At 61.1% G+C, this 18,138-nt stretch overlaps 10 non-coding genes across 10 annotated transcripts; 6 read left to right on the forward strand and 4 right to left on the reverse strand.

Annotated features, from left to right (window-relative positions):
• Positions 1-3,796: 3,796 nt before the first annotated feature.
• TRNAG-GCC (transfer RNA glycine (anticodon GCC)) lies at positions 3,797-3,867 on the reverse strand. Its single transcript has one exon. It is a non-coding gene; the product is annotated as a tRNA-Gly (tRNA).
• A 1,668-nt stretch (positions 3,868-5,535) lies between these two features.
• Positions 5,536-5,618, reverse strand: TRNAL-CAG (transfer RNA leucine (anticodon CAG)). Its single transcript has one exon. It is a non-coding gene; the product is annotated as a tRNA-Leu (tRNA).
• Positions 5,619-6,196: 578 nt separating this feature from the next.
• TRNAD-GUC (transfer RNA aspartic acid (anticodon GUC)) lies at positions 6,197-6,268 on the forward strand. Its single transcript has one exon. It is a non-coding gene; the product is annotated as a tRNA-Asp (tRNA).
• An 853-nt stretch (positions 6,269-7,121) lies between these two features.
• On the forward strand, positions 7,122-7,193 carry TRNAG-UCC (transfer RNA glycine (anticodon UCC)). Its single transcript has one exon. It is a non-coding gene; the product is annotated as a tRNA-Gly (tRNA).
• A 278-nt stretch (positions 7,194-7,471) lies between these two features.
• On the forward strand, positions 7,472-7,543 carry TRNAE-CUC (transfer RNA glutamic acid (anticodon CUC)). Its single transcript has one exon. It is a non-coding gene; the product is annotated as a tRNA-Glu (tRNA).
• Positions 7,544-11,677: 4,134 nt separating this feature from the next.
• TRNAG-GCC (transfer RNA glycine (anticodon GCC)) lies at positions 11,678-11,748 on the reverse strand. Its single transcript has one exon. It is a non-coding gene; the product is annotated as a tRNA-Gly (tRNA).
• A 1,661-nt stretch (positions 11,749-13,409) lies between these two features.
• Positions 13,410-13,492, reverse strand: TRNAL-CAG (transfer RNA leucine (anticodon CAG)). The gene has a single exon. It is a non-coding gene; the product is annotated as a tRNA-Leu (tRNA).
• Positions 13,493-14,070: 578 nt separating this feature from the next.
• TRNAD-GUC (transfer RNA aspartic acid (anticodon GUC)) lies at positions 14,071-14,142 on the forward strand. The gene has a single exon. It is a non-coding gene; the product is annotated as a tRNA-Asp (tRNA).
• Positions 14,143-14,995: 853 nt separating this feature from the next.
• TRNAG-UCC (transfer RNA glycine (anticodon UCC)) lies at positions 14,996-15,067 on the forward strand. Its single transcript has one exon. It is a non-coding gene; the product is annotated as a tRNA-Gly (tRNA).
• A 278-nt stretch (positions 15,068-15,345) lies between these two features.
• Positions 15,346-15,417, forward strand: TRNAE-CUC (transfer RNA glutamic acid (anticodon CUC)). Its single transcript has one exon. It is a non-coding gene; the product is annotated as a tRNA-Glu (tRNA).
• The last annotated feature ends 2,721 nt before the right edge of the window (positions 15,418-18,138 follow it).

Below are 18,138 nucleotides of genomic sequence, written 5' to 3' on the forward strand. Positions count from 1 at the left end.
GGCGACAGCGGCGGCAGCGCCGACGGCGACGGCGGTGTCACACGCGGTGCCTTCTAACAAAGCCGGATCCCCTGTGGAAAGGAGCACCGGTGGGCAGACGGGTGCTTCGCACCACCGCAGCAGGTTTCCTGAACGCCCTTGCCGGTGCCGTGGGGGTGGCTGACAGTGTGGGATGAAGGTGTTTGTGGCCGCGGTCGGTGGCCACCCCACGCGGGTTAGGGAACGGAGCAGAAGGACCCCATGGAGAGAGGGCGGCGGTGGGCCGCGTGCTGGGAGGTGCGAGGAAGGGCCTGGGGTGTCTGGGTGGAGCGCGGGCAGGAGCGGGAGGTGTTGGGCTGGCGGGGACCTGGCCCGGGAGAGCGGCTGGCCACTCAGGCAGGGGCTCAGCAGAAGCTTGGGGGTGGTGGCAGCACCTGGCCCGGCACGTGTGTACGGGTGGGTCAGATCAGGGGCCGGGGTGGGCCTGGAGTAGGAGTGCGTCTGAGGAGCACTGGCGGAAGTGAGACTTCCGGGCAGGACATGTGACAGTCGGGCCTGGGATACAAGGGGAAGGTGGCGGGGAGAGGGGTCCGAGCCGGCAGGCTGGGGGGAAGGGCGGGGTGTGTGAGTGGGCTGTGGGGCGAGGAAGACGGTGGGAGAGGACCCCTTCGCGGTGGGGTGGCGGGTGAGCGCGCCAGACTGGTGTGCTGTGCGGCAAGGTGGTCAGGCTAACCAGTGGGTTGGGACTGGGGGCGGTGGGTAGGAGGCAGGCAAGAGAAGAGCAGAAACGGAGCGCGCCTCAGGGGCTAGGCGGGGTCCGAATGGGGTGGGGGCATTCTACTGCCCCAGAGACATATACATCACCTCTCATCGGGAGAAACCATCCGGTCTCAGGTGTGTGTGGCGGCGGGGGTGGGGGGAGGAGGGGTTGAGGTTGAAAGAGGCCAAAGGAGAGGTCCCCTATGATCCAGCAATCCCACTCCTGGGTACGTACCCGGCAATGACGAAACAAGAGTGCAAAAAGGCACAAGCACCTCCACGTTCACAGCGGCACTATTTGCAGTAGCCAAGACACGGGAAAAAACCCAAGTGCCCGTCAACGGGTGGCTAGTACAAGAAGAGGTGGTATATATGTACTATGGGATATTACTCAGCCATTAATAAAAAAGAATGAAATATTGCCATTTGCCGCAACAAGAATGCTCCCAGAGAATATTACACTTAGTGAAGTAGGTCCGACAGAGAAGCACAAAGATATGTGGAATCTAAAAAGTACTACCAATGAATCTATGTGCAAAACAGAAACAGACTCACAGACCTAGAAGACACAGTGATGGTTACCCGAGGTAAAAAGGAGGGGTGGAGGGATAAATTAGGAGCTCGATGAACAGATACACAGTACTTCATATAAAGGAGATAAGCAACAAGGATTTCCAGAATAACGCAGGGAGTGATAGTCAATATCCTGCAATAACCTGTAGTGGAAATCAATCTGAAACAATATTAGACATGGAAAACAGTATCCCCCTTGCTGTACACCTGAAACTAACTCAATATTGTTAATCAACTCTTCTTCTTAAACCACGAGTACTAGTACTTATAAGTAAGTAAGTAAGTAAATAAATAAAAACAACGACCAAAATAAACAGGAGAAACATGAGCCATCAGATGATCCAGCAATCCCCGTCGTGGGTACACATCCGCCAAAGAGAAAAACTGTTGTTTGAAGAGATCCACGCACCCCCGTGTTTGCAGCAGCACTGTGTGCCGCAGCCAAGACATAGAAAAAACCCATGTGCCCGTCAACAGTTGGCTGACAGGAAAAGATGCGGTATATATGTACTGTGGAATATTACTCAGCCATTTCAGAAAACGAAATATTGCCATTTGCCACAATAAGGATGGTCCTAGAGAACATTACACTTAGCGAAGTAAGTCTGACAGAGAAGCACAAACATACGTGGAATCTAAAACATAATAGAAAAGAAGGTATGTGCAAAAGAGAAACAGACTCACAGACATAGGAAACACACTGATGGTTCCCCGAGGAGAACGGGAGGGGTGGAGGCATAAATTAGGAGCTGCGATGAACAGATACACCGTACTTCATATAAAAGACATAAGCAACAAGGATTTCCAGAATAACACCGGGAATGATATTCAATATCCTGTAGTAAACTGTAATGGAAAGCAATCTGAAACAATATTAGACATGGAAGACAGTATCCGCTTTGCTGTGCACCTGAAACTAACTCAATATCGTTAATCAACTTTTCTTCCAAAATTACAGCTACTAGTTCTTATAAGTAAATGAATAAGTAAATATTAAATGCATAAATAAAAACAACACACTAAATAAATAGGTGGAATACGAGCTCCCATATGATCCAGCCCTCCCCATCGTGGGTACACATCGGCAAAGGAGAGAAACTGTCATTTGCAGAGATCCATGCACCCCCACGTTCACAGCAGCACTACGGGCCACAGCCAAGACATGGACAAAACCCAAGTGCCCATCAACCGATGGCTGGCACAGGAAGACGTGGTACGTATGTACTGTGGAATATTACTCAGCCATACAAAAGAGTGAGATATTGCCATTTGCACCGATAAGGATGGACCTAGAGTATACTCCACTTAGCGACGTAAGTCAGGCAGAGAAGCACAAAGATATGTGGAATCTAAACCGTACTACAAACGGATGTATGTGCCAAAGAGCAACGGACTCACAGACATGGAAAACACACTGTTCGTTACCCAAGGGGAAAGTGTAGGGCAGGGAAGAATCCGGAGCTGCGATTAACAGAGGGGAAATACTATACATAAAGCACAGAAGCAACAAGGATTTGCCGTACAGCACAGGGAACTGTATTCATATGTCGTGATAACGTATAATGGAAAATAACCTGGAAAAGGACATATAACTGAATCACTTGGCTGTACACCTGAAAGTAACCCAGTATTGTAAATCAACCGTACTGCTACGAAAAGGAGACGAAGACGAAGGGGGAAAAAAGGAGGGCAACGGGACAGAGGCAAGGGCAGGATCCTTGACAACGTAGGATTTGGAAAGGATCGGGGGAAAAGTGGGGAGATAGGGGGTGGGATGGGGGTGTCTGTGGGAGTAGGGTGGAGGCTGAGGTGGTGGTGCCGGTGGTGCTGTCCCGAGGGCTGACGCTGTTGGTGGGAGCAGAGGTTCAGGGGAGGGGGTGGTGTTTGTCGTGCTGATGGTGGTGGTGGCAGTAGTGGTGGAGGAGCGGGCCGGTGTTGGAAACGTATTTCTGTCGAGGGTCAGAACATGAATCTAGAGTGCAGTCTGCGATGATAGTGTGGACTTCTTTTTGAACTCCTCGTGCAAGTGGACGCTTTGGGGACTCTCCAGGAAAATGGGATGTATCACTCCCAGAGGTGGCAACTTCCTTGCTCCTGGTTGTGCAAACATAGTATAACTTTCGCAGTGCGGGCAGAGTGAGGCAGAGAGCTTGGAAACGTGGCGAAAGGTGAAGAGGTTGGGCTGTGCGGGTGCCAGTGTGGGGTGTTCCTTACAGCGAGAAGCGTGACACAAGCGGGGTCGGGGTAAGGACGAGAGCAAGGACAAGGAAGGGGTCTGGGCGTAAGAGTGGCTGAGCCCGCAAGGTGTCAGGTCCTGGAGGCGTGGCTCCCGGGTGTGTGTGGGGTGGGGGCGTCTGCGTGGGAAGGACAGGGGCCGGAAGGTGCGGTGGTGAGCGAGCTGTTGCAGGACCGGTGCCTTGAGTGTGGCAGCGGGGAAGCCCAGCTCCGCTGTGGGGCTGCGGGAACCAAAAGGGGACGCTGCGGCTGCATGGGCCGGGAATCGAACCCGGGCCTCCCGCGTGGCAGGCGAGAATTCTACCACTGAACCACCCATGCACCGATGGCCGCCGGCGCCCGGCGCTGCCCCAGCGGCGCTCGCCGCCAACCGCCGGACCCTGGTCACTGCTCGCCCCGTGGGCATGTGCTCCATTTGAGCAGGAGGCCGACGGGCCACCTGAATGAGAGGCTCCGGGCACGCTGGCGACCCCAGGGCGCGAGGCGGTCGGAAGCACCGAGGGACGAGGGACGGAGGGACGCAGGCGTGCTCGGCCCGTCCCGCGCTTTCTCTGCCGTCCACGGCCGCCGCGAGACTGTCGGTGTCGCCAGAGGAAGCCAGGAGCCGAAGCGGCCTGGCCCGCGCCCGAATCCCAGTCAGGGCAGGCGAGGCGTGGCCGCTGCGGCTGAGCGCCGACGTTCCTCTCAGCAGCCGCCCGGCCCCGACGCACAGCCCCTCTGGCGGCTGGCTTTCTTGCTGGTGCGGGGCGTGCGAGGGCGGGCGGGGGCAGGGATCGGAGCTCGGGGCTGTGCAGGGACCGCGAGCGTGGGAGATGGACACCGGGCACCGCCGCCGCCGCCGCCGCCGCCGCCGCCGCCGCCGTCGCCGAGCGGCGCTCAGGCCACAAGACCAAAGGTGTCTGAGCCTCGCTTCTGCGCTCTGGCCCACCCCTCTCCCGCGGGGTCCCGCTCTGCTGCGTTGGTTGTGAGGAGAAGCACTTGGGCAGACTGGCTGCTGGCTCGCGGACAGCCCGGTGAGGGAGGGAGCGCGCCAGGGTGTGGTTGGGTCCGGCCGGAGCAGCGGCTTCCCCGAGGGACTTGCGCTGTGGCGCCGAGGTGGGTGGCCCGGGCTGGGGGCCGGACGTCTGTGGTGGGTGACAGGGCATCCAGGGCTTCCGCTCACTACTCACTGGAGCACCGTTCCCGGGAGCGACTCCTGCGCCAGGCCCCGTGCAGGGAGGGCCCCCTGTTGGCTGGCCAGCAGGAGGCTGGGCTGCACGCGGCCCGGCAGGCAGGCAGGCAGGCAGGCAGGTAGGCAGGTGTGGTCCGGCCAAGGTCCCAAGGCGAAAAAGCACCGAGGGCACGCACCACAGGCCGGCAAGACGGTGTGGCTGTGGAGGGAATGGAATGGGCAGGCGGGCCGTTGGGGCTGGCGGGAAGGACAGGATGTTGGAAAGAGGGAGAGCTGCTGGTGGCGGAAGTGGAAGAAAGGCTGTGAGAGCGAGTCCGCTGTTCACCGGGCCGAAGTCGGAGGGCGGGCCAGGCGTGGACGGGCTTTCCACACGCGGCCGTTCTGCGTGTGGCGGTGGGGGCGGGGTGGAGCGTGGGAGTGGGAGTGGGAGGGAGGGACGAAGGCAGGCAGGCAGGCAGGCAGGCAGGCAGGCAGGCAGGCAGGAAAACCAGCAGCAGCAGCAGCAGCCGCAAGCAGGTGAGGAAAGATGGGCTGCGAAGGACTGAAGGTTTTTCTGGTGGGGGTGCAGGTAGGAGGGGGCTTAGGAGCTGGCCCCTGGGGAGGGCGTTTGTCCGGAAAGCCAGTCGCCGGAGGGTTCCTAGTGCGCCGTTTCTGCCAGGCCCGCGGCCGTGGCTGAGAAGGTCCCGCGTCTGAGAGGCGTGGATGTCCGGGCCGGAGTTTGGAGAGGCCGCAAGAGTGCAGGGCGCGAACGGACTGGAAGGCAGTAAAGCGCTGCCATAGGGCCGGGTGCGTTTGTCGGGCGGGCCAAAAGGCTGGCTTGTCAGGAGTGGGATTCGAACCCACGCCTCCAGGGGAGACTGCGACCTGAACGCAGCGCCTTAGACCGCTCGGCCATCCTGACGGCGGGCCTGGGCGTGCGCGTGGCCGCTGGGCTGGCTGGGACCCGACGCGACGCGAACCCCGGTGCCCTTGGCGGGGCGCGGTGCTCCGCGCCAGGCGCGCGGCCGTCTGGGTGAGCGACAGAACGGGCGCGCGGCGGCCGACGGGGAGCACGGCCAGACGACGCGCCTGGCTGCGCCGCGGTGGCGCCCTCGCCCACCCCTGGCCCCGGACGCAGCCGGGCCGCGTCGGGCCAGCCCCTGCCGCCGACCCCCACCCGCGCGTCTCCTCGCCGGCCATGGCCCGGCGCGCGCCCACCCCCTCCTCGCAGCCTTGCTTTCCGTCTCGGGCCCCCTCCACCCGGCGCGATCCCCGCGTCGGAGGCAGTAGGCAGCGCGCACTCGGAGTTTTCAGGGCCACGCGGGTCCGGGTCCCTGTCGGGGTCGGGGGCTGCTGCTTTGGAGGACGCGGTTGGTGTGGCGTTGGGTCGGGTCGGGTCGGGCACGAGCCGGGCGCCCGTGGTGGGCAGGGGGCCGGAGGGCAGGGGGAGGCGTCGGCAGGCAGCCCGAGAGCGGCCGGGCGCGGGGGCGGTGGCCGCCGTCCTCGTTAGTATAGTGGTGAGTATCCCCGCCTGTCACGCGGGAGACCGGGGTTCGATTCCCCGACGGGGAGGCAACACGCCCTCTTTTGGTGGCTGGCGCCGCTCTCTGTCCTGCCGCCTGGCTCCCAAGGGCCCTTCTTCTCCTCCCTCCGCCCTCCGCCCTCCAGCGAGGCGCAGGGCGCCAGCGCGTGCCCAGCCTGCCCACCCTCGCCCCCCTGCAGCCACCCAGCCCTTCCTCCTCGCCGGGCGCTCAGTCGCCAGGGCCGAGCGACGGCCTCCTCTGGACCCCACAAGCGCCCGATGACATTGCGGCCCGCCCCAAGTGGCTGTCTCAGGGGGCTCCTTGCGTCGCGACGCACAGCTGCGCAGCTATGCACAGCGGCATAGGTGCACAGCTGCCGGGACGGGTGGGAGGCGGATGAGTGCCGTCCCCCTGTCGGTGCGGGGAGTGGCCTGGCCCAGCGCCCGGTGGAGAAGGGCTTTGGCGAGCCGGGGGCTGGAAGACGCGTGCCCCGGGGGCGGGGGCGGGCCGCGGCGTGGAGCGGAGGGCCCTGGAGCAGCAAGGCAGCGAGAGCGCCCCCCTGAGGCGGTCGGGCCGGTGGCCGAGGGCAGCTTCGTAGGGCTGGCGCGGGTGGGGCGCCGGGGAGCCTTGGTGGCGCCTGTGACGTCACAGAGCTGCCGGCCGGCGGGGCGTCGGGGCAGGGCTGCTCCAAGCGGCGGCTGCGGCGGCGGCGGCGGCTGAGGAGGAGGAGGAGGAGGAGGAGGAGGACGAGGAGGAGGACGAGGAAGAGAAAGGGGAGTAGGAGGAGGAAGAGAAGGAGGAGGAGGAGGAGGAGGAGGAGGAGGAGGAGGAGAAGGCGGCGGCGACGAGAGTGCGCTCGGGCGAGCCCGGTGCCGGCGTCTCGGGGCGGCCCGGGCTGTGCAGCGTTGGTGGTATAGTGGTGAGCATAGCTGCCTTCCAAGCAGTTGACCCGGGTTCGATTCCCGGCCAACGCAGCGGGCTGACCTTTTACCGAGCTCCACGGGCGGCCGGCCGGCCGGGGGCCTGTGAGGGAGAGCTGGGAGCAGGGAGCTAGCTGGCCCCAGCGGCTTTTCTTGTGTGTGCGAGAAGCAGGCGCGCAGTGTTCTGAGGGCGCTGCAAGCAGGAAGGACGGTAGGACACGTGGATTGCCAGGGGCGGCGCGTGGCTGGACTTGGAAAGGCCGGGTCTTGGCGCCAAGGTGGCGCCGAGCGGGTGCTATGGGTCCAGCAGGAGCAGTGGTAGAGCCTGACGCTCCCTGGTGGTCTAGTGGTTAGGATTCGGCGCTCTCACCGCCGCGGCCCGGGTTCGATTCCCGGTCAGGGAAGCCTTTCTTCTGCCTCTCTACCTCCCACCGTCCACATCCCACTTTTAGGCCACGCTTGCTCCGCGGCCTCGGCGCCCCGACAAGAGCCGCCCGGTGCCCTGCACCTCCAGCCCAAGCCCTGCCAGGCAACCTCCACCCTCCCTCCCCGGCCAAACCTTTTGGCCGCACTGGCGCGCGCCCACTCGAGGCCTTCGACGTCCCGTGTCTTCCTTTTCGGACGCTTGCCTCAGCCCCAAACACGAGTGGCCGGGGCCGCGCCTCTCGCCGCCGTGGCCGTGGCCACGAGCAAACGCCCCCGCCTGTGTCTGGACTCTCCATCAGCACTGCTTTTCCCCCACGGCGACAGCGGCGGCAGCGCCGACGGCGACGGCGGTGTCACACGCGGTGCCTTCTAACAAAGCCGGATCCCCTGTGGAAAGGAGCACCGGTGGGCAGACGGGTGCTTCGCACCACCGCAGCAGGTTTCCTGAACGCCCTTGCCGGTGCCGTGGGGGTGGCTGACAGTGTGGGATGAAGGTGTTTGTGGCCGCGGTCGGTGGCCACCCCACGCGGGTTAGGGAACGGAGCAGAAGGACCCCATGGAGAGAGGGCGGCGGTGGGCCGCGTGCTGGGAGGTGCGAGGAAGGGCCTGGGGTGTCTGGGTGGAGCGCGGGCAGGAGCGGGAGGTGTTGGGCTGGCGGGGACCTGGCCCGGGAGAGCGGCTGGCCACTCAGGCAGGGGCTCAGCAGAAGCTTGGGGGTGGTGGCAGCACCTGGCCCGGCACGTGTGTACGGGTGGGTCAGATCAGGGGCCGGGGTGGGCCTGGAGTAGGAGTGCGTCTGAGGAGCACTGGCGGAAGTGAGACTTCCGGGCAGGACATGTGACAGTCGGGCCTGGGATACAAGGGGAAGGTGGCGGGGAGAGGGGTCCGAGCCGGCAGGCTGGGGGGAAGGGCGGGGTGTGTGAGTGGGCTGTGGGGCGAGGAAGACGGTGGGAGAGGACCCCTTCGCGGTGGGGTGGCGGGTGAGCGCGCCAGACTGGTGTGCTGTGCGGCAAGGTGGTCAGGCTAACCAGTGGGTTGGGACTGGGGGCGGTGGGTAGGAGGCAGGCAAGAGAAGAGCAGAAACGGAGCGCGCCTCAGGGGCTAGGCGGGGTCCGAATGGGGTGGGGGCATTCTACTGCCCCAGAGACATATACATCACCTCTCATCGGGAGAAACCATCCGGTCTCAGGTGTGTGTGGCGGCGGGGGTGGGGGGAGGAGGGGTTGAGGTTGAAAGAGGCCAAAGGAGAGGTCCCCTATGATCCAGCAATCCCACTCCTGGGTACGTACCCGGCAATGACGAAACAAGAGTGCAAAAAGGCACAAGCACCTCCACGTTCACAGCGGCACTATTTGCAGTAGCCAAGACACGGGAAAAAACCCAAGTGCCCGTCAACGGGTGGCTAGTACAAGAAGAGGTGGTATATATGTACTATGGGATATTACTCAGCCATTAATAAAAAAGAATGAAATATTGCCATTTGCCGCAACAAGAATGCTCCCAGAGAATATTACACTTAGTGAAGTAGGTCCGACAGAGAAGCACAAAGATATGTGGAATCTAAAAAGTACTACCAATGAATCTATGTGCAAAACAGAAACAGACTCACAGACCTAGAAGACACAGTGATGGTTACCCGAGGTAAAAAGGAGGGGTGGAGGGATAAATTAGGAGCTCGATGAACAGATACACAGTACTTCATATAAAGGAGATAAGCAACAAGGATTTCCAGAATAACGCAGGGAGTGATAGTCAATATCCTGCAATAACCTGTAGTGGAAATCAATCTGAAACAATATTAGACATGGAAAACAGTATCCCCCTTGCTGTACACCTGAAACTAACTCAATATTGTTAATCAACTCTTCTTCTTAAACCACGAGTACTAGTACTTATAAGTAAGTAAGTAAGTAAATAAATAAAAACAACGACCAAAATAAACAGGAGAAACATGAGCCATCAGATGATCCAGCAATCCCCGTCGTGGGTACACATCCGCCAAAGAGAAAAACTGTTGTTTGAAGAGATCCACGCACCCCCGTGTTTGCAGCAGCACTGTGTGCCGCAGCCAAGACATAGAAAAAACCCATGTGCCCGTCAACAGTTGGCTGACAGGAAAAGATGCGGTATATATGTACTGTGGAATATTACTCAGCCATTTCAGAAAACGAAATATTGCCATTTGCCACAATAAGGATGGTCCTAGAGAACATTACACTTAGCGAAGTAAGTCTGACAGAGAAGCACAAACATACGTGGAATCTAAAACATAATAGAAAAGAAGGTATGTGCAAAAGAGAAACAGACTCACAGACATAGGAAACACACTGATGGTTCCCCGAGGAGAACGGGAGGGGTGGAGGCATAAATTAGGAGCTGCGATGAACAGATACACCGTACTTCATATAAAAGACATAAGCAACAAGGATTTCCAGAATAACACCGGGAATGATATTCAATATCCTGTAGTAAACTGTAATGGAAAGCAATCTGAAACAATATTAGACATGGAAGACAGTATCCGCTTTGCTGTGCACCTGAAACTAACTCAATATCGTTAATCAACTTTTCTTCCAAAATTACAGCTACTAGTTCTTATAAGTAAATGAATAAGTAAATATTAAATGCATAAATAAAAACAACACACTAAATAAATAGGTGGAATACGAGCTCCCATATGATCCAGCCCTCCCCATCGTGGGTACACATCGGCAAAGGAGAGAAACTGTCATTTGCAGAGATCCATGCACCCCCACGTTCACAGCAGCACTACGGGCCACAGCCAAGACATGGACAAAACCCAAGTGCCCATCAACCGATGGCTGGCACAGGAAGACGTGGTACGTATGTACTGTGGAATATTACTCAGCCATACAAAAGAGTGAGATATTGCCATTTGCACCGATAAGGATGGACCTAGAGTATACTCCACTTAGCGACGTAAGTCAGGCAGAGAAGCACAAAGATATGTGGAATCTAAACCGTACTACAAACGGATGTATGTGCCAAAGAGCAACGGACTCACAGACATGGAAAACACACTGTTCGTTACCCAAGGGGAAAGTGTAGGGCAGGGAAGAATCCGGAGCTGCGATTAACAGAGGGGAAATACTATACATAAAGCACAGAAGCAACAAGGATTTGCCGTACAGCACAGGGAACTGTATTCATATGTCGTGATAACGTATAATGGAAAATAACCTGGAAAAGGACATATAACTGAATCACTTGGCTGTACACCTGAAAGTAACCCAGTATTGTAAATCAACCGTACTGCTACGAAAAGGAGACGAAGACGAAGGGGGAAAAAAGGAGGGCAACGGGACAGAGGCAAGGGCAGGATCCTTGACAACGTAGGATTTGGAAAGGATCGGGGGAAAAGTGGGGAGATAGGGGGTGGGATGGGGGTGTCTGTGGGAGTAGGGTGGAGGCTGAGGTGGTGGTGCCGGTGGTGCTGTCCCGAGGGCTGACGCTGTTGGTGGGAGCAGAGGTTCAGGGGAGGGGGTGGTGTTTGTCGTGCTGATGGTGGTGGTGGCAGTAGTGGTGGAGGAGCGGGCCGGTGTTGGAAACGTATTTCTGTCGAGGGTCAGAACATGAATCTAGAGTGCAGTCTGCGATGATAGTGTGGACTTCTTTTTGAACTCCTCGTGCAAGTGGACGCTTTGGGGACTCTCCAGGAAAATGGGATGTATCACTCCCAGAGGTGGCAACTTCCTTGCTCCTGGTTGTGCAAACATAGTATAACTTTCGCAGTGCGGGCAGAGTGAGGCAGAGAGCTTGGAAACGTGGCGAAAGGTGAAGAGGTTGGGCTGTGCGGGTGCCAGTGTGGGGTGTTCCTTACAGCGAGAAGCGTGACACAAGCGGGGTCGGGGTAAGGACGAGAGCAAGGACAAGGAAGGGGTCTGGGCGTAAGAGTGGCTGAGCCCGCAAGGTGTCAGGTCCTGGAGGCGTGGCTCCCGGGTGTGTGTGGGGTGGGGGCGTCTGCGTGGGAAGGACAGGGGCCGGAAGGTGCGGTGGTGAGCGAGCTGTTGCAGGACCGGTGCCTTGAGTGTGGCAGCGGGGAAGCCCAGCTCCGCTGTGGGGCTGCGGGAACCAAAAGGGGACGCTGCGGCTGCATGGGCCGGGAATCGAACCCGGGCCTCCCGCGTGGCAGGCGAGAATTCTACCACTGAACCACCCATGCACCGATGGCCGCCGGCGCCCGGCGCTGCCCCAGCGGCGCTCGCCGCCAACCGCCGGACCCTGGTCACTGCTCGCCCCGTGGGCATGTGCTCCATTTGAGCAGGAGGCCGACGGGCCACCTGAATGAGAGGCTCCGGGCACGCTGGCGACCCCAGGGCGCGAGGCGGTCGGAAGCACCGAGGGACGAGGGACGGAGGGACGCAGGCGTGCTCGGCCCGTCCCGCGCTTTCTCTGCCGTCCACGGCCGCCGCGAGACTGTCGGTGTCGCCAGAGGAAGCCAGGAGCCGAAGCGGCCTGGCCCGCGCCCGAATCCCAGTCAGGGCAGGCGAGGCGTGGCCGCTGCGGCTGAGCGCCGACGTTCCTCTCAGCAGCCGCCCGGCCCCGACGCACAGCCCCTCTGGCGGCTGGCTTTCTTGCTGGTGCGGGGCGTGCGAGGGCGGGCGGGGGCAGGGATCGGAGCTCGGGGCTGTGCAGGGACCGCGAGCGTGGGAGATGGACACCGGGCACCGCCGCCGCCGCCGCCGCCGCCGCCGCCGCCGTCGCCGAGCGGCGCTCAGGCCACAAGACCAAAGGTGTCTGAGCCTCGCTTCTGCGCTCTGGCCCACCCCTCTCCCGCGGGGTCCCGCTCTGCTGCGTTGGTTGTGAGGAGAAGCACTTGGGCAGACTGGCTGCTGGCTCGCGGACAGCCCGGTGAGGGAGGGAGCGCGCCAGGGTGTGGTTGGGTCCGGCCGGAGCAGCGGCTTCCCCGAGGGACTTGCGCTGTGGCGCCGAGGTGGGTGGCCCGGGCTGGGGGCCGGACGTCTGTGGTGGGTGACAGGGCATCCAGGGCTTCCGCTCACTACTCACTGGAGCACCGTTCCCGGGAGCGACTCCTGCGCCAGGCCCCGTGCAGGGAGGGCCCCCTGTTGGCTGGCCAGCAGGAGGCTGGGCTGCACGCGGCCCGGCAGGCAGGCAGGCAGGCAGGCAGGTAGGCAGGTGTGGTCCGGCCAAGGTCCCAAGGCGAAAAAGCACCGAGGGCACGCACCACAGGCCGGCAAGACGGTGTGGCTGTGGAGGGAATGGAATGGGCAGGCGGGCCGTTGGGGCTGGCGGGAAGGACAGGATGTTGGAAAGAGGGAGAGCTGCTGGTGGCGGAAGTGGAAGAAAGGCTGTGAGAGCGAGTCCGCTGTTCACCGGGCCGAAGTCGGAGGGCGGGCCAGGCGTGGACGGGCTTTCCACACGCGGCCGTTCTGCGTGTGGCGGTGGGGGCGGGGTGGAGCGTGGGAGTGGGAGTGGGAGGGAGGGACGAAGGCAGGCAGGCAGGCAGGCAGGCAGGCAGGCAGGCAGGAAAACCAGCAGCAGCAGCAGCAGCCGCAAGCAGGTGAGGAAAGATGGGCTGCGAAGGACTGAAGGTTTTTCTGGTGGGGGTGCAGGTAGGAGGGGGCTTAGGAGCTGGCCCCTGGGGAGGGCGTTTGTCCGGAAAGCCAGTCGCCGGAGGGTTCCTAGTGCGCCGTTTCTGCCAGGCCCGCGGCCGTGGCTGAGAAGGTCCCGCGTCTGAGAGGCGTGGATGTCCGGGCCGGAGTTTGGAGAGGCCGCAAGAGTGCAGGGCGCGAACGGACTGGAAGGCAGTAAAGCGCTGCCATAGGGCCGGGTGCGTTTGTCGGGCGGGCCAAAAGGCTGGCTTGTCAGGAGTGGGATTCGAACCCACGCCTCCAGGGGAGACTGCGACCTGAACGCAGCGCCTTAGACCGCTCGGCCATCCTGACGGCGGGCCTGGGCGTGCGCGTGGCCGCTGGGCTGGCTGGGACCCGACGCGACGCGAACCCCGGTGCCCTTGGCGGGGCGCGGTGCTCCGCGCCAGGCGCGCGGCCGTCTGGGTGAGCGACAGAACGGGCGCGCGGCGGCCGACGGGGAGCACGGCCAGACGACGCGCCTGGCTGCGCCGCGGTGGCGCCCTCGCCCACCCCTGGCCCCGGACGCAGCCGGGCCGCGTCGGGCCAGCCCCTGCCGCCGACCCCCACCCGCGCGTCTCCTCGCCGGCCATGGCCCGGCGCGCGCCCACCCCCTCCTCGCAGCCTTGCTTTCCGTCTCGGGCCCCCTCCACCCGGCGCGATCCCCGCGTCGGAGGCAGTAGGCAGCGCGCACTCGGAGTTTTCAGGGCCACGCGGGTCCGGGTCCCTGTCGGGGTCGGGGGCTGCTGCTTTGGAGGACGCGGTTGGTGTGGCGTTGGGTCGGGTCGGGTCGGGCACGAGCCGGGCGCCCGTGGTGGGCAGGGGGCCGGAGGGCAGGGGGAGGCGTCGGCAGGCAGCCCGAGAGCGGCCGGGCGCGGGGGCGGTGGCCGCCGTCCTCGTTAGTATAGTGGTGAGTATCCCCGCCTGTCACGCGGGAGACCGGGGTTCGATTCCCCGACGGGGAGGCAACACGCCCTCTTTTGGTGGCTGGCGCCGCTCTCTGTCCTGCCGCCTGGCTCCCAAGGGCCCTTCTTCTCCTCCCTCCGCCCTCCGCCCTCCAGCGAGGCGCAGGGCGCCAGCGCGTGCCCAGCCTGCCCACCCTCGCCCCCCTGCAGCCACCCAGCCCTTCCTCCTCGCCGGGCGCTCAGTCGCCAGGGCCGAGCGACGGCCTCCTCTGGACCCCACAAGCGCCCGATGACATTGCGGCCCGCCCCAAGTGGCTGTCTCAGGGGGCTCCTTGCGTCGCGACGCACAGCTGCGCAGCTATGCACAGCGGCATAGGTGCACAGCTGCCGGGACGGGTGGGAGGCGGATGAGTGCCGTCCCCCTGTCGGTGCGGGGAGTGGCCTGGCCCAGCGCCCGGTGGAGAAGGGCTTTGGCGAGCCGGGGGCTGGAAGACGCGTGCCCCGGGGGCGGGGGCGGGCCGCGGCGTGGAGCGGAGGGCCCTGGAGCAGCAAGGCAGCGAGAGCGCCCCCCTGAGGCGGTCGGGCCGGTGGCCGAGGGCAGCTTCGTAGGGCTGGCGCGGGTGGGGCGCCGGGGAGCCTTGGTGGCGCCTGTGACGTCACAGAGCTGCCGGCCGGCGGGGCGTCGGGGCAGGGCTGCTCCAAGCGGCGGCTGCGGCGGCGGCGGCGGCTGAGGAGGAGGAGGAGGAGGAGGAGGAGGACGAGGAGGAGGACGAGGAAGAGAAAGGGGAGTAGGAGGAGGAAGAGAAGGAGGAGGAGGAGGAGGAGGAGGAGGAGGAGGAGGAGAAGGCGGCGGCGACGAGAGTGCGCTCGGGCGAGCCCGGTGCCGGCGTCTCGGGGCGGCCCGGGCTGTGCAGCGTTGGTGGTATAGTGGTGAGCATAGCTGCCTTCCAAGCAGTTGACCCGGGTTCGATTCCCGGCCAACGCAGCGGGCTGACCTTTTACCGAGCTCCACGGGCGGCCGGCCGGCCGGGGGCCTGTGAGGGAGAGCTGGGAGCAGGGAGCTAGCTGGCCCCAGCGGCTTTTCTTGTGTGTGCGAGAAGCAGGCGCGCAGTGTTCTGAGGGCGCTGCAAGCAGGAAGGACGGTAGGACACGTGGATTGCCAGGGGCGGCGCGTGGCTGGACTTGGAAAGGCCGGGTCTTGGCGCCAAGGTGGCGCCGAGCGGGTGCTATGGGTCCAGCAGGAGCAGTGGTAGAGCCTGACGCTCCCTGGTGGTCTAGTGGTTAGGATTCGGCGCTCTCACCGCCGCGGCCCGGGTTCGATTCCCGGTCAGGGAAGCCTTTCTTCTGCCTCTCTACCTCCCACCGTCCACATCCCACTTTTAGGCCACGCTTGCTCCGCGGCCTCGGCGCCCCGACAAGAGCCGCCCGGTGCCCTGCACCTCCAGCCCAAGCCCTGCCAGGCAACCTCCACCCTCCCTCCCCGGCCAAACCTTTTGGCCGCACTGGCGCGCGCCCACTCGAGGCCTTCGACGTCCCGTGTCTTCCTTTTCGGACGCTTGCCTCAGCCCCAAACACGAGTGGCCGGGGCCGCGCCTCTCGCCGCCGTGGCCGTGGCCACGAGCAAACGCCCCCGCCTGTGTCTGGACTCTCCATCAGCACTGCTTTTCCCCCACGGCGACAGCGGCGGCAGCGCCGACGGCGACGGCGGTGTCACACGCGGTGCCTTCTAACAAAGCCGGATCCCCTGTGGAAAGGAGCACCGGTGGGCAGACGGGTGCTTCGCACCACCGCAGCAGGTTTCCTGAACGCCCTTGCCGGTGCCGTGGGGGTGGCTGACAGTGTGGGATGAAGGTGTTTGTGGCCGCGGTCGGTGGCCACCCCACGCGGGTTAGGGAACGGAGCAGAAGGACCCCATGGAGAGAGGGCGGCGGTGGGCCGCGTGCTGGGAGGTGCGAGGAAGGGCCTGGGGTGTCTGGGTGGAGCGCGGGCAGGAGCGGGAGGTGTTGGGCTGGCGGGGACCTGGCCCGGGAGAGCGGCTGGCCACTCAGGCAGGGGCTCAGCAGAAGCTTGGGGGTGGTGGCAGCACCTGGCCCGGCACGTGTGTACGGGTGGGTCAGATCAGGGGCCGGGGTGGGCCTGGAGTAGGAGTGCGTCTGAGGAGCACTGGCGGAAGTGAGACTTCCGGGCAGGACATGTGACAGTCGGGCCTGGGATACAAGGGGAAGGTGGCGGGGAGAGGGGTCCGAGCCGGCAGGCTGGGGGGAAGGGCGGGGTGTGTGAGTGGGCTGTGGGGCGAGGAAGACGGTGGGAGAGGACCCCTTCGCGGTGGGGTGGCGGGTGAGCGCGCCAGACTGGTGTGCTGTGCGGCAAGGTGGTCAGGCTAACCAGTGGGTTGGGACTGGGGGCGGTGGGTAGGAGGCAGGCAAGAGAAGAGCAGAAACGGAGCGCGCCTCAGGGGCTAGGCGGGGTCCGAATGGGGTGGGGGCATTCTACTGCCCCAGAGACATATACATCACCTCTCATCGGGAGAAACCATCCGGTCTCAGGTGTGTGTGGCGGCGGGGGTGGGGGGAGGAGGGGTTGAGGTTGAAAGAGGCCAAAGGAGAGGTCCCCTATGATCCAGCAATCCCACTCCTGGGTACGTACCCGGCAATGACGAAACAAGAGTGCAAAAAGGCACAAGCACCTCCACGTTCACAGCGGCACTATTTGCAGTAGCCAAGACACGGGAAAAAAACCCAAGTGCCCGTCAACGGGTGGCTAGTACAAGAAGAGGTGGTATATATGTACTATGGGATATTACTCAGCCATTAATAAAAAAGAATGAAATATTGCCATTTGCCGCAACAAGAATGCTCCCAGAGAATATTACACTTAGTGAAGTAGGTCCGACAGAGAAGCACAAAGATATGTGGAATCTAAAAAGTACTACCAATGAATCTATGTGCAAAACAGAAACAGACTCACAGACCTAGAAGACACAGTGATGGTTACCCGAGGTAAAAAGGAGGGGTGGAGGGATAAATTAGGAGCTCGATGAACAGATACACAGTACTTCATATAAAGGAGATAAGCAACAAGGATTTCCAGAATAACGCAGGGAGTGATAGTCAATATCCTGCAATAACCTGTAGTGGAAATCAATCTGAAACAATATTAGACATGGAAAACAGTATCCCCCTTGCTGTACACCTGAAACTAACTCAATATTGTTAATCAACTCTTCTTCTTAAACCACGAGTACTAGTACTTATAAGTAAGTAAGTAAGTAAATAAATAAAAACAACGACCAAAATAAACAGGAGAAACATGAGCCATCAGATGATCCAGCAATCCCCGTCGTGGGTACACATCCGCCAAAGAGAAAAACTGTTGTTTGAAGAGATCCACGCACCCCCGTGTTTGCAGCAGCACTGTGTGCCGCAGCCAAGACATAGAAAAAACCCATGTGCCCATCAACAGTTGGCTGACAGGAAGAGATGCGGTATATATGTACTGTGGAATATTACTCAGCCATTTCAGAAAACGAAATATTGCCATTTGCCACAATAAGGATGGTCCTAGAGAACATTACACTTAGCGAAGTAAGTCTGACAGAGAAGCACAAACATACGTGGAATCTAAAACATAATAGAAAAGAAGGTATGTGCAAAAGAGAAACAGACTCACAGACATAGGAAACACACTGATGGTTCCCCGAGGAGAACGGAAGGGGTGGAGGCATAAATTAGGAGCTGCGATGAACAGATACACCGTACTTCATATAAAAGACATAAGCAACAAGGATTTCCAGAATAACACCGGGAATGATATTCAATATCCTGTAGTAAACTGTAATGGAAAGCAATCTGAAACAATATTAGACATGGAAGACAGTATCCGCTTTGCTGTGCACCTGAAACTAACTCAATATCGTTAATCAACTTTTCTTCCAAAATTACAGCTACTAGTTCTTATAAGTAAATGAATAAGTAAATATTAAATGCATAAATAAAAACAACACACTAAATAAATAGGTGGAATACGAGCTCCCATATGATCCAGCCCTCCCCATCG

This window comes from Eubalaena glacialis, unplaced genomic scaffold (assembly GCF_028564815.1).
Source record: "Eubalaena glacialis isolate mEubGla1 unplaced genomic scaffold, mEubGla1.1.hap2.+ XY scaffold_353, whole genome shotgun sequence".
In the NCBI taxonomy this organism is placed as follows: Eukaryota; Metazoa; Chordata; class Mammalia; order Artiodactyla; family Balaenidae; genus Eubalaena; species Eubalaena glacialis.